The sequence below is a fragment of the Asparagus officinalis genome, unplaced genomic scaffold (assembly GCF_001876935.1).
Source record: "Asparagus officinalis unplaced genomic scaffold, Aspof.V1 AsparagusV1_Un722, whole genome shotgun sequence".
In the NCBI taxonomy this organism is placed as follows: domain Eukaryota; kingdom Viridiplantae; phylum Streptophyta; class Magnoliopsida; order Asparagales; family Asparagaceae; genus Asparagus; species Asparagus officinalis.
In genome coordinates, this window is record NW_017972982.1 from 53,521 (window position 1) to 67,400 (window position 13,880).

Consider the following 13,880-nt stretch of genomic DNA (forward strand, 5'->3'; position numbering starts at 1 on the left):
TGTTAGACTGTAAGTGTAGCGGGTTATTCTGTAAGTATAGCGTGTTAGACTGTAAGTGTAGCGTGTTATGCTGTAAGTATAGCGTGTTAGACTGTAAGTGTGGCGTGTTATGTTGTAAGTGTAACGGGTTATCCTGTAAGTGTAACGGGTTATCCTGTAAGTGTAGCGTGTTATCCTGTAAGTGTAGCGTGTTATGCTGTAAGTGTAACGGGTTATCCTGTAAGTGTAGCGTGTTAGACTGTAAGTGTAGCGTGTTAAACTGTAAGTGTAGCGTGTTATGCTGTAAGTGTACCTTGTTATCCTGTAAGTGTAGCAGGTTAGACCGTAAGTGTAGCGTGTTATGCTGTAAGTGTAGCGGATTAGACTATAAGTGTAGCGGGTTATCCTGTAAGTGTAGCATGTTATCCTGTAAATGTAGCGTGTTAGACTGTAAGTGTAGCGTGTTATGCTGTAAGTGTAGCGGGTTAGACCGTAAGTGTAGCGTGTTATGCTGTAAGTGTAGCGGGTTAGACTGTAAGTGTAGCGGGTTATCCTGTAAGTGTAGCGTGTTATCCTGTACAGTCTACCATGCTACACTTACAGTCTACCACGCTACAATTTCAGTCTATCACGCTACACTTACAGTCTACCACGCTACACTTACAGGTTATCACGCTACACTTTGAATTTATCACGCTACACTTACAATCAAAGAGATCTGCAGTTTATCACACTTGGTTGCACTCACAAAATTGCACAAGAACAAAATAACACTCATAAAATTACACAAAATTCCACAAAATAGCACTCACAAAATTGCACAAAATTCCAGTCTTACAAACTCCAAAATTGCACAAACAATAACGATATTGCACTAACAACACTTTCATTATCTACTTTCAAAAACTTACAATCTGAAACAATATGTTACAAATCAAACTCCAAAATTACACAAATCTTCAAAATATACTTAGCATAACTAATCATATATTCAAGGCAAGCTCTAGAGTTTTTAAAATGTTACAAATCTTCACAAAAAACATAGCATAACTGATAATATATTCAAGGCAAGCTCCAGGCTTTCAAAAATGTTACAAATCTTTAAAATGTACATAATATAACTGATATTATATTCAAGGCAAGCTCCAGACTTTACAAAATGTTACAAATCTTCAAAATTACACAAATCTTCAAAATGTACATATAGCATAACTGACTCCATTAACTCTACCCAGCAATTTCTCTTTCACAATCTTCAAAGCAAGCTCCATACTCTCCAACTCTTTATAAGCAAAATTTACAGGTACAAAATTCCAGATTCTCCAGATTTCACACCTCTTGCTTTGAAAATCTATTGTGTACAAATTAGATTTAGTTCAACAGAAACGATACATTCATAAATTGATAAAACCAATTCTACAATTAGATTTAGTTCAACAAAAAGGGATAGCACAAAAGAACATCAATGAACTAACCCTAACCCCCTAACCATGACCCCGACCCTGACCCTAACCCTAATCGAGTATATAGAAATGAGATTTCACACGAAATCACTCCTCCTCGTCATCGAAAGGGATCCCGAAGCCAAAATCATCAAGCATCTTGTTGATCGTTGAAGAATTGTAGTGTCTTGTTGGAGAGGGTGGAGCTGTGTCCGGCTGCCTCGAGATCCGTCGTGGGCCTTTTCAAGACATTAAGCACTAAAATCATGGGCCTTTCTTCCTTTCTTCTTCGATTTCTTAGAGGGGGCATGAGAGGTGGGATCGGAGGAGGAAGACAAAGCCTTGAGGAAGGAGGAAGACGAAGACCTGAGGAAGAAGGAAAATGAGGAGAGAGAGAGGGGGGTCTGGTTTAAGTGGGGGTATTGAAGGGTATTTTAGGGTTTTTATTATGTTTGGGTATGAATACCATTGTTGTATATACAGTATTTTAGAAATTGGGTTTAAAGGCAAAAACAAAAAGAAACTTGGGTTTAAGAATACAAAGAATAGTTATTGGGCTTAGAGGTAAAGATGAGTAAACAAATGGGCCTAGAAATAACAAAGAATAGTTATTGGGCTTAGAGGTAAAGATGAGTAAACAAATGGGCCTAGAAATAAAAAACCCTATAATATAATGACCCATAAAGCGTTGTTGGTCTTACAATATTACTATAGAATTATATTTTTTTTCTTCAATGTCACAGCTAGCTATGGTTAAATAGGAATCTAGAACACCTTTCCATTTTACCCATCCTAATTTTTCTAGACTAAAATGGAAGGTGAAAATAAGAAAAGGATGCATATGTTACAACAGAGATGAGGATCCTAGGGTCAAATGTTGCAAGTCAAAGTTATAACAAAAAAGAACCGAAGAATTCTTCATTTTCAACATAAGTCAATATAGTTTGAGCAAACAGAATGCCTAGAATGTTAGATTGGATTATACACAACTTTGTTCACAAACTGATTTATGAAAGAAACAGAAACTACCAACTTACAACCACTTAAACAAGTAAATTATTTCACCACCAAACTATCTAAATCAATATAAAGTCAGATATCAGTTCTATTTTAGAAAAACATGCATAGCTTATAATAGCAAAGGATAATGATGTACAAACATTGCTTCTTTGACATTTAGGGGGTGTCTGGCAAATTGATAGTGAATTAGAAGTGTGAAAGTTACTTTTTTTGCAAATGAGAAATTGTATCCACGTCAGCATGCAAGTGAAATACAATGTTTGTAGTTTTGTACAAAAAAAATTATTGTTAGAAAGTAGAAAAGTGAAGATGATGTAGCAATTAATTTACTTATTTAAATTATATCATATTTTAAATATTTTTTGGTAACTGATCCTAAAAAAATATTTTTTTGGCAACTATGATTGAATGTATTCGCCCATCATGTTAAAAATAAACGTCTAGAAAGATTAGAAGCAAAATACAAAATTTAATATAGTTGTTTTAAATAAATCATGCAAAATCCTTAAGAAATTAAATCGATAACTATAGAATGCATCCTCCATTAAAAAATAAGTTTTCTTATAATAGTCACTTAAAGTTTTTACATTTTGGAACCAGTCCCCCAATTTGCGATTAGGTCCATTGATACGGGTGTATCTTTTCTTCGGAAAAGTGATCCTCGTAGGAGCTTGAGGATAGGTGATTCTCATGATATCTTGAGAATAGTGGTGTGAAGCGACACGGCGGAGCACAGGTGGAAGCGTGAAACGAGACGGCGAGCAGCAGATTCGAAGAATCCAGATTTCAGCTCGTGAGTCGACTCATACATGTACATGAGTCGACTCATCAGGTTGAGTCGACTCATGCCTGTCATGAGTCGACTCACGAAACCCAGCCGTTTTGTCAAAAGCTTCTGCTCAGTCGACTCATCAGCTTATGAGTCGACTCATCAGTCATGAGTCAACTCATCGAGGTTTCCTGGGCAGACTCGGTTTCTATTTTGAAGGAATTCTAGTTGGGTTTGGTTTTGGTTATTTATCAAATTGCCACCACGTTGTAAACCCTATAATAATGACTGTTTAGGGTTCTAAACAGGAGGTTAGAGGCCAAGATGTAGATCTAAAGAGTTTTAGGTCTAAGTAAGATCTTAATCAAAAGGATTAGGGTTTAGATTGTAAGGTTCTATGAGATCTTTTAGATCAGAGAGCAAGGTTGCTGATAGCGGATCGCGTCGCGTCGCGGCGAGGTACCGCTAAGGCTATTGCGGGCTATTGCGGCGAAATAGCGGCAAATAGCGCACAATCAAATAGCGGTCAAATATAAATATATTTAAATATGCTAAATATTTAAATAAGAAGAAAGTCATATAAAAAAGCAGCACTTCATTTTTAGTGACTAAAATAGTAGCATAAACAACAATATTTAAATAATAAGAAAGATCAGACTTTGTAAAATATTCAAGTATAGATAAATGACTTAAATTCAGCACCTCATTTTTCCATCAGAATTAGGCTAAAATAGTAGCAGCAACCTCACCGGCCCAAGATGAGGCCTACATCCCAGAACCAACCACATGAAAGCGGAGATTGTCGTCGTCACCCCGCCACCGCAGCTTTCCCATGTGATTCAACCTCAGAAAGAGTATGAAACAGTAAAAAAAGCTCTTCTAAGGATCTGAAAGTCGATCAATTCAACAAATAAGAGAACAAGGGGAGGAAAATCCGACGTTTAGGGTTTATAACAGGAAGGAGACGAAAAAACTCACGAGAAATCATCCGTCACTGTTGATGGTGTTGGCTTGACCGGAGAGACAGGTCACAGTGAACGAGAGACGAGGAAGTGAGAGAGAGAGAGAGAATCGTCGCTGTTGGTGCGGGAGTCGGCGATGGAAGTCGTCGTCGGTGGTGGCGTTGACGGCGCTGGAAGTCGTCGCCGGCGGTGGGATGCGATGAGAGGAGGCGGTTAGGGCTTGGATCGGGACTTGGGATACAGAGGCGAGAGCGAGAGAGGGGGGGTTAATATACATTCGGGTCGGTTTCGGGTTCGGGTAGGATTTTTAGCCGAACTAAATAGCGCTGTTTAGCGTTTTTAAGCGCTTTTGAGCGCTAAACAGCGCTTTTAAGCGCTAAACAGCGCTATTTGCGCGCATTAAGACGCTTTTCGAGGGAAAAGCGGTTTTCCCCGCGTAGATGTGCCGCGAGAACCTTAAGCGGAGCGGTTCTCCTCCGCTTCCGCGAATAGCGGTGCTATAGCGCCGCTATTCCCCGCTATTTACAACACTGTCAGAGAGTTTAATCAAGAGAGATTAGATTCTAGATTGAGATTTGGAGAGCTTGTTCTTCAATTCTAGAGTGAGATTGTGAGGGAGAAATTATAATCTTTTGTTCTTCATAATCTAGAAAATGTATTTTCCTTCGTCAAACTGAATTGTTCTTGTGTTTTGGTCGTCCTCTTCTCAACCCACCTTTTGGTAATTCCGCGACCAAAGGATGCTCGTACGGCAACTCGTATCAAGTTGGTATCAGAACATCAGATCCGGTGAAAGGGCATCCTGTGTATGGTCCTGACTCGATCGCAATACAAGAAGCTTAGCGAGATCCTTTTCTTTGGAAGGAGTTCAGAGAAGAAGGAAGAAGAAGATGACTGAAGTCAACAAAGATGGAGAGGCTCGAGAGTTTCCTCAGCTAAAGTTCTAACTTGAATGGGACTTCAAGTTTCTAAAAGGGGGACCCATGATACGGGTGTATCTTTTCTTCGAAAAAGTGATCCTCATGGGAGCTTGAGGATAGGTGATTCTCATGATATCTTGAGAATAGTGGTGTGAAGCGACACGGCGAAACACAGGTGGAAGCGTGGAACGAGACGACGAGCAGCAGATTCGAAGAATCCAGATTTCAGCTCGTGAGTCGACTCATACATGTACATGAGTCGACTCATCAGGTTGAGTCGACTCATGCCTGTCATGAGTCGACTCACGAAACCCAGCCGTTTTGTCAAAAGCTTCTGCTCAGTCGACTCATCAGCTTATGGGTCGACTCATCAGTCATGAGTCGACTCATATGCAGTCATGAGTCGACTCATCGAAGTTTCCTGGGCAGACTCGGTTTCTGTTTTGAAGGAATTCTAGTTGAGTTTGGTTTTGGTTATTTACCAGATTGTCACCACGTTGTAAACCCTATAAATAGGGACTGTTTAGGGTTCTAAACAGGAGGTTAGAGGCCAAGATGTAGATCTAAAGAGTTTTAGATCTAAGTGAGATCCTAATCAAAAGGATTAGGGTTTAGATTGTAAGGTTCTATGAGATCTTTTAGATCAGAGAGTTTAATCAAGAGAGATTAGATTCTAGATTAAGATTTGGAGAGCTTGTTCTTTAATTCTAGAGTGAGATTGTGAGGGAGAGATTGTAATCTTTTGTTCTTCATAAGCTAGAGAAGGTATTTTCCTTTGCCAAACTGAATTGTTCTTGTGTTTTGGTCGTCCTCTTCTCAACCCACCTTTTTGGTAATTCCGCGACTAAAGGGTGCTCGCACGGCAACTCGTATCATCCCTTGAATCTTATACTGTGTTACTACTACCCTTGAGTAAAGGAATTAATTTGAAACAATACATAATCATTAATCACTCAAGGACATAATAGCAATTACAATAATAAAGGACTAATTTTGCAACAATTCATAAAGTATTGAAGGACTTGACATAAACTTCAATAATTTGAGGACTGATTTAAAAAAGTAAACATTTAAGGGCTAACATAATAAACTTCAACAACGATCATATTCCAAAATTAAATGTCGTCAACAGAATCGGAAATAAAAAATTGCTTAACCAGCGGTAAGAATGAAAGAGTTAACGAAAAAAATATTATAGTTAAAAGTGGTCCCTACTTTCCCACTTTCATGCGCTATCCGTACATTTTTAGGGGAAGTTGAATTTGCATTAAATTTGATGTGGCGAGTTATTGCAGTTAACTTTCACATGCATTTTCAATGAAACAAACACCAAAAGCACTAAAAGAGTCACTTTCACTTGCACTTTTCACTTTCAGGCAAACAAACACCCCCTTAACTAGAATTCAAAGTTGAAATTTGACCTGGCAGGTGGCATAGAGATGGCCAATCTGCATTGTTATTATCACTTATGCAGAAAGCATCTATTGTTGAGGGATTCACGCACTGCGAGATGCCATGTGGATTTTTCATTCAACTTCTCCATTTTGTGATAAATTGTTAGCAGTAAGCGAACATCATCATCAGCAACTGCACGGATCATCATTTCAGACATTGTCTGTAATTCCAAAGCTTAGGGTCCTGTAAAAGAAAAGTAATAAACACCATACATAAAATTTAGCATCCCAACTTTGTGAAAATAAGATGTTAGGCAACACTAGCATGAAGGAGCAGATACATCATCATAATCAGGAACTTTTATGCTCAGCACTATGAAAAGCTGACTATAGAAGTGCTCATGACATATACTAAAGATAACCCATAAGGAAGAATTAGGATAAGAAAGAAGACGTGAATGATCTTTGGTAGTAAGTAGACGCGAAAGTAATTCTGGTTTCATTGACTTGGATATGATAAGAAAGAAGACCTGAAAGATCTTTGTTAGTATCTAGTAGTGAAAGAAATTAGGACTGAGCAATGAAACTAGGTTGTCCCAAACATGGATATAACTAAAAATCATACATGGTCTAATCAACGGTACAAGTATGTAAATCACATTGTATAAATTAAAAAAGAAAACTTGACGTATAATCCTTTCTGCACAATAAGCAGAAAACTAGATTCACCTGCCTCTGAAGAATACAAATTTCCTTCTTTTCAAGATAAGGGAAACCTATATCAAACAATTACACAGAAAGGTTGATCCAATCATCAATTATAGCAGCACAATAAACCAAGGAGCTGGAGAAGTTAATAGTTGATAGGAATTATACAAACTATGCAAAGTACTCGTTCTGGTACTGCAATTTTGCAACTTACTGTTCCTTAATTGAATAAGGCATCAAATTGTTATGTATGTCACAAATATTTAAGGTGATTTTCTTGATATTTTCATAACACTACTAGAAACTGGTCAGTTCAGATTTCTGTGTAACGCCTAATTTCCACCCACGTTCTGTGATGCTGACAGAGTTTGTAAAGATCCAACTGCAAAAACCTTTTTCCCCTTCTTTAAAGCCATGTTGCAGATAGAAATTTCCATTTTTAATGTTCTGTCCTAAAATTTAGCAATGGAGACGGCATAACGAAGATGGAATTATCACCCTAAATTTTAGTAAATAATACTGAACATTGTAGATAAATGTTTTTTAATTACAATGTTAATTCATTTAAAAATTCAATGAAGATGGAATACTGGCCTGAAATGTAGATATACTTTTAGAAAAGGAATCATCTCAATATCATAAAATTAGAATTTTTAGACTATACTTCAACAACACCTTATCAGTTTATTGTCAGAAATGGATCAGTATTGAGAAACCTTCACATATTGCCTCATCCTTCTTCCCCCTTAGTCCGCAGCAGCGCACAGTCAGATAATCCTCGAACAAACACTGGAAAGGTCCAATTCTCCATGAAACATTATCATAATGTCATGCTCCTACTTTCATTGCAAAACCGACCCTGGTAATGCCAAGAAAAGCCCCTGCCTGCTAACAGAAAAAGAAGAAGAGGTAATAGGAACTCTGTATCAAGTATCTAGGTAGATAAAGTAAGGGTTGATCTAAATTTGCACCTGTAGTGACAAAATGGAAAATGCTTCAAGCAATGCCATTGGATTCTGCTAATGACAAATGCAGCCGAACGATCAGGGCCATTGAACCCCTCTCTCCGAAAAACCTGTGTTAAATAGCAATCTGAAGGATTTCAGTTGAAAATGTAATACTAGTTGAATTTATCTAAAAGTCGAGTATAGGATCTAAAATTAGTGACCCTCATATATTCAAATGAAGAGATCTATATAGTTCTTTAATTTGAATTATAAGGCATATTGACTCAAATAATGACGTACTTTTGAAAATAGTACCAGAATTGAGTTGCATAATGTACCCCGGTTTGAAGTAAATTGTCTCTATACAGATAGCAATTACAATATAAATCACAAGACTCAGCCAATAGTTTCCCCAATCTCTTGCCATATTCATAAAAGAGCACTTGGTTAAAGTGCACACAATTATAAACAAGCTTCTTTGGCTTCCTCCTAAATCCAGGACTGTTCCTTTCTAAAACAAAGACATACTGATCAATCAGCTAGACAAAAATCCTCAAGAAAATAAGAAGACTAATACATACAACGCAGGATATCTCGGCTACTTTCTCTTGAAAAGTATAGAACTCGGTTGGGCTTCTGATTGCTTCACCCTTGGTTATTTCGGTCATCACCCTGCTTGACCTGTAAATAGAAAAAAAAATCCTCATAAGGCCATAAAAGATACTGCATAAGGATATTATCTGATGAATTATCAGATAATTGGCTTTGAGTTTGTACCCTCATCTTCACCGATCCCTGAGAGTGGCCTTCACCTTATCAAAGTCAGAGTGTATACGCATAAGGATATTATCTGATGAATTCTCAGAGATGAACATTGGAAGCCAACTTCAGCAAAAAAAACTGTAAATTGAGATACAGAATCATTTCTGAAACTATAATAATCCACTGACAGCGATTTTTTTTATCATCTCCTTTTCCAATAATGCAGAGTATTCCTTCATTTTAATTATTTATTTATTGCTAAAAAATGAATTCTAGTTGGGATTTCTTTTCACATTGAAATGTTTACAATGTGATTTTAAAATATAAAATAAATAATCTCATTTTGAATTTTGTTTGAGACTTTATAAACTTTAAAATAACATTATTTAAATACTAACTTCGATTTATAGCGAGGTGGAAAATGAGAATAGAACAAGAATATTATTTAAATACTATATGATCCCTAATTAACTATCTGTATAAATCAATCAACAAGAATCCCAATGTGAACTTTTGAACAAAGAAATAATCAATAGTTGCAAGAAATACTACATGTGATATATTCACCACAAATAGAACTACTGCGGGTCTATTCACAATTGGATGATACTACAGGGGTCTATTCGCAATTAACCCTAGATAGGGTGCTAGATACATAGAGAGGTGGAATATGAGAATGGAACAAGAATATTATTTCAATACTGTTATGATATCTGATTAACTATCTGCATAAATCAATCAACAAGAATCCCAACTTAAACTTTTGAACAAAGAAATAATCAATAGTTGCAAGAAAAGAATTGGGAAAAGGAACCTTGACGAAGGTCAGAAAATGCCACCCGGTATCAAATTCTCACCAATGGTATCTTGAAAAAAATCATCTTTCCTCGATCACCCAGTAAAGAAAGAAACAACCTGCGTCAAAAAGAGTAACAACGAAATTATATAACGAAAACACCTATAACAAAAATATGTCTATTAAAAGCCAAATCACAATGAAATCAGGAAACAAGAACAGCACAAAGAAGAAAGAAGGATATAGGTGAACATACCGCACCACTCTGTGAAGTTTAAATTAGCAACTAACTTGTAAAAAAAAAGCTCTTTGCTTAAATCCAGGCCTGAAATTATAATAATCCATATTAAGTGAAATCCTCACTGATAAAAGGTAGCCAAAGAGAAAAGAAAAGAAAAAGAAAATGAAAAAAAACTGACCTTTGTGAAGATATCCAACTTCTCCTTGATCGTACCTGATTCTTAAGTAAACAAAAGAAAGAAAATTCATCAACAAAACTTTCCTAATTGGCTAACCAGAGAAAGTGTACCAAATGTTACCTACATTGTACAATTCTTCTCACATTTTCTCATCTTTGCCCTGAATCCAAAGCCTCTACGAATTCCTGTAGGAAAAAGGCGGCTGAGAACAGAAAATTTGACTAGTACATGAAAGTTTCCAAATAAATTTCAGTAGAAAAAGATAAGAGGAATTGAGAAAAGGTACCTTGATGAAGATACATGTCAAATAGCTTCCCGCAGTCCAATTTTTTCCTTCAACAGTAAAAACCCTAAAAATACGAAAATTATCCCCTAATTGTAAAAAAATTCCACAATCCCCAGAAAAATTCAGCAAACAAGAGAGAGAAATTACCAAATGCCATCCCGAGTGTACGATCCCTCTCAATTTTAACATAAACCCAAACCTGCGACGGAACAAAGGATTGAAAAAAAAACCCTAAAAATGAGAAAATGAAGCCCTAAATTAGCTCTCTGCAACAATGAAGAGGAGGGCGAATGAGGATGAGACGAGTAAACGAGACGACGAGAGCCTAAATTTAAAGGGGGAATTTGCTTAATTATTTTTGGCGTCGAGAGAACGCTACGCGTTTAAGATCCTTAAACGCAGTTTTAGATTTTTGTAACGAGCCGGTTTAATTCGAACGAATCGGACCGGTTTATTTAATGTTATTTCTTCGGACCGAATCTAACACTTTGGTGATTTTGTTGCTAACTAAATATTTATTTTGCTCTTTAAATTTCTTTGTAGCCGGGTTATATTATATCTCGGATATTATCATTATTTGATTTAATATTAAATATTTGGCAAATAAAATTATTTGGTTAAGAACTATTTATTTTTTTACTATAATAAGAAAAGAACTATTTATTTTAGTGAAGAAATATATTTTTCTTCATTAAAAAGTAGTTTTTCATAGCATTTCATTTCATATCATATCATATCATATCATATATCATATCATATCATATCATACTCCCTTTAAAAGCACGAGTTCAGAAAAATATTTCTATGGTCAATATTACTCTTCATTATTTTTATATTACATTTAAATGTTAATCTTTTGTAATTCTAATTATATCTTATCTAATCCTATATGAACTATCTATAGCTCAACAATTTAAAAAATATTAACAAACTATGTGAAATATTATTTTATTTTTTTTAAATCTTAGTCTATCTAAATACTAATTATATCCTATATTAACCACACATAAACTATCTATAGCTTAGCAATTTAAAAAAAATAAGATTAAGATTTAATTCAAAAATCACACAAAATATCTTTAAAAGTTCAAAATTACCCAAAACACCCTGATTTTTTTAAATTTAAAACAACAAACATGAAATCTAAAAATTAAAAATAGTCTCCAAAGAATTTAAAAATTGCAATTATACCCTCAATATTTCTAAAATTGTACAACTCAAAGTTTTAGTAATTGTAAAAAACACGCTCAAAATTTTAGAGTTGAAAGAAACATCTTAACATTTGAAAATTTACCACCAACTCATAAAACAAAAAAATTACAAGCACACAACATAAAATTTAAAAAAAATTTAAAAAAATTATAAAACACACCCTCAAAAGTTTAAAATCACAAAATGCTAAATTTTGGCAAAGAAAAGAGTAAATGTTTGATATCATTTCATTAAGATATATAAATTTAAGTTTCAATTTAAAAAGAGTAAATGTTTGATATCATTTCATTAAGATATATAAATTTAAGTTTCAATTTAAAGTTTATCATCCCTTTTTAGCATCTAAAAGTATTTCATTAAGATATATAAATTTAAGTTTCAATTTAAAGTTTATCATCCCTTTTTAGCATCTAAAAGTAGTTTAAGTTGACGCTGGTAAAAATAACAATTATGATAGATTAAAACTATTCAGTTAAAGAATAAAAATTTAAAAAATATATGACAGATTAAAAAATAATATCACTATATAAATTTAAGGAACTACATATAATATTAGTAATAACATTATTTGATAGAAGACTAAATTTCATAAACTAACAAAAGACTATAATATAATAAGTTAGCATTAATTAATTATAATGTATAAACATTCATCTCTGATGTTAATAATATTTATAGAGTAAAAAATACAAGGAATTATCAAATTATTCTTCAATGTAACTCAGTTGGTGCTTCTTTAATAGACATGTCTTAATTATGTTAATACCAATTCAAATGATTCATGAACGTTTTCTGAATTTTAGATTTATTTTCATCACTTTCCCATTTACAATGGAAATAGCTTGATTTTTTTGAAGGATATCTCTGAACATTCTCATAGTTTCTCCATACATAATTCATTGTATTCTTTTATCCTATAAATATTATTAACATCAGAGATTAATATTTCTAAATTATAATCAATTAATGCTGAGCTATTATATTATAATCTTTTATAATTTTTATGGATTTAAACATCTATCAATTAATATTACTACTGTGTTTTGCTACTCCAACTTATTAGTAAAATTTTATGTAGTTGCTTTAATTTATATGGTGACGATAATTTTTAAGCTATAATATTTTTTAAATTTTTATTCCTTAACCGAATATTTTTAATCAATTCTTATTGCTTTTATTTAGTAGTATTAACTTAGACTATCTTTAGATGCTAAAAATTGATAGTAAACCCTATATATATATATTGTAGGCGTCAAAAAATGCTGAAAGATATCCAAATACAGCTGGAGAGAAGATCATCCAAAAAATCAACAAAAGGACACAAGTATGGACTGTCTCGCCGTGCGAGACAGCCTTTGCTGTCTCGCCGTGCGAGACAGACTTTGCTGTCTCGCATAGGAGACAGCTTTCAAAAGATCAGAAATTGGTTTTGTAACCGCCGACACGTGGCCACCAACTGTTCAAGAACGTGGGAAACGTCGTGGGCGAGAATCACGTTGATAACTGCCAAAATAACGGAGTTTGAAACGTGAGAAGGCAGTTAAAACGAAAACTGCCTGACGGTTACTGTTTCCGAGACAGCATTTACTTGAGCACTTGAGAGCAATCCAGAGCAGAGAGAGAGCAGAGGTGCTGATCTTACGGCCAATCCTTGATAATCAGGCTTTGACTTGATTTCAAGAAGAACGACTATCTTACCTTGATAAGATATCGTTTCAAGTTCTCACTTCGATAAACGAAGTCAGAATCATAAACCCCTCACGGTTCAATCAGAATCTGTGATTTGGTGGTCCACGAGTCAAAGCGCTCCCGGCACAGGCAAAGATCCCACGAAAGCAGTGATCCAAACAACGATCCTGCGTTTATTTTCTCAAGAGTTGTAATTTTCTTTTTGTTGTGTAAAAGAGTCTTATAAAAAGGCTGTTTTCTTTGAATTTATTGTAATCGACCGAAGATATAATGAATTCGACAACAAATTCGACTTTTGGCGAAAACAAACTGGCGACCACAGTGTGAGCCAACGGTCTCGCTGCCGAGACCGTCGTGTCGCAGCCAATCATCAAGATCCTGTTTGAATCAACGGTCGAGTACGAGTTCGACCAAGCGAAGTTTGAGGAGTATTTGTCATCCTCATCTGTAAAGTCTTCCGCGCCTCGTAAATGCAGGAAGATTTCATCTTCGTTAAAGTTATCAAATGCTACGGATGAAGACTCTCATCCGCTTGTTGCTGAGGACTTTACTCGCAACAGCTCTGCTCAAGATAA

General features: G+C 35.0%; 1 long non-coding RNA gene across 15 annotated transcripts; it reads right to left on the bottom strand.

Moving 5' to 3' along the window:
• Positions 1 to 604: 604 nt before the first annotated feature.
• Positions 605 to 10,790, bottom strand: LOC109828102. 15 transcript variants are annotated; one of them, XR_002243588.1, is made up of 11 exons: positions 10,552 to 10,790; positions 10,405 to 10,468; positions 10,243 to 10,303; positions 10,119 to 10,159; positions 9,956 to 10,024; positions 9,718 to 9,818; positions 8,919 to 9,041; positions 8,166 to 8,822; positions 7,870 to 8,079; positions 6,514 to 6,730; positions 605 to 1,330 (listed from the first exon to the last, which is right to left on the bottom strand). It is a non-coding gene; the product is annotated as an uncharacterized LOC109828102 (long non-coding RNA). The 15 variants fall into 15 exon arrangements; XR_002243589.1 differs by lacking the exon at positions 605 to 1,330 and adding an exon at positions 1,340 to 1,787; XR_002243601.1 differs by lacking the exon at positions 605 to 1,330 and having other exon boundaries at positions 5,894 to 6,730; positions 8,166 to 8,269; positions 8,723 to 8,822.
• Between the last annotated feature and the right edge of the window lie 3,090 nt (positions 10,791 to 13,880).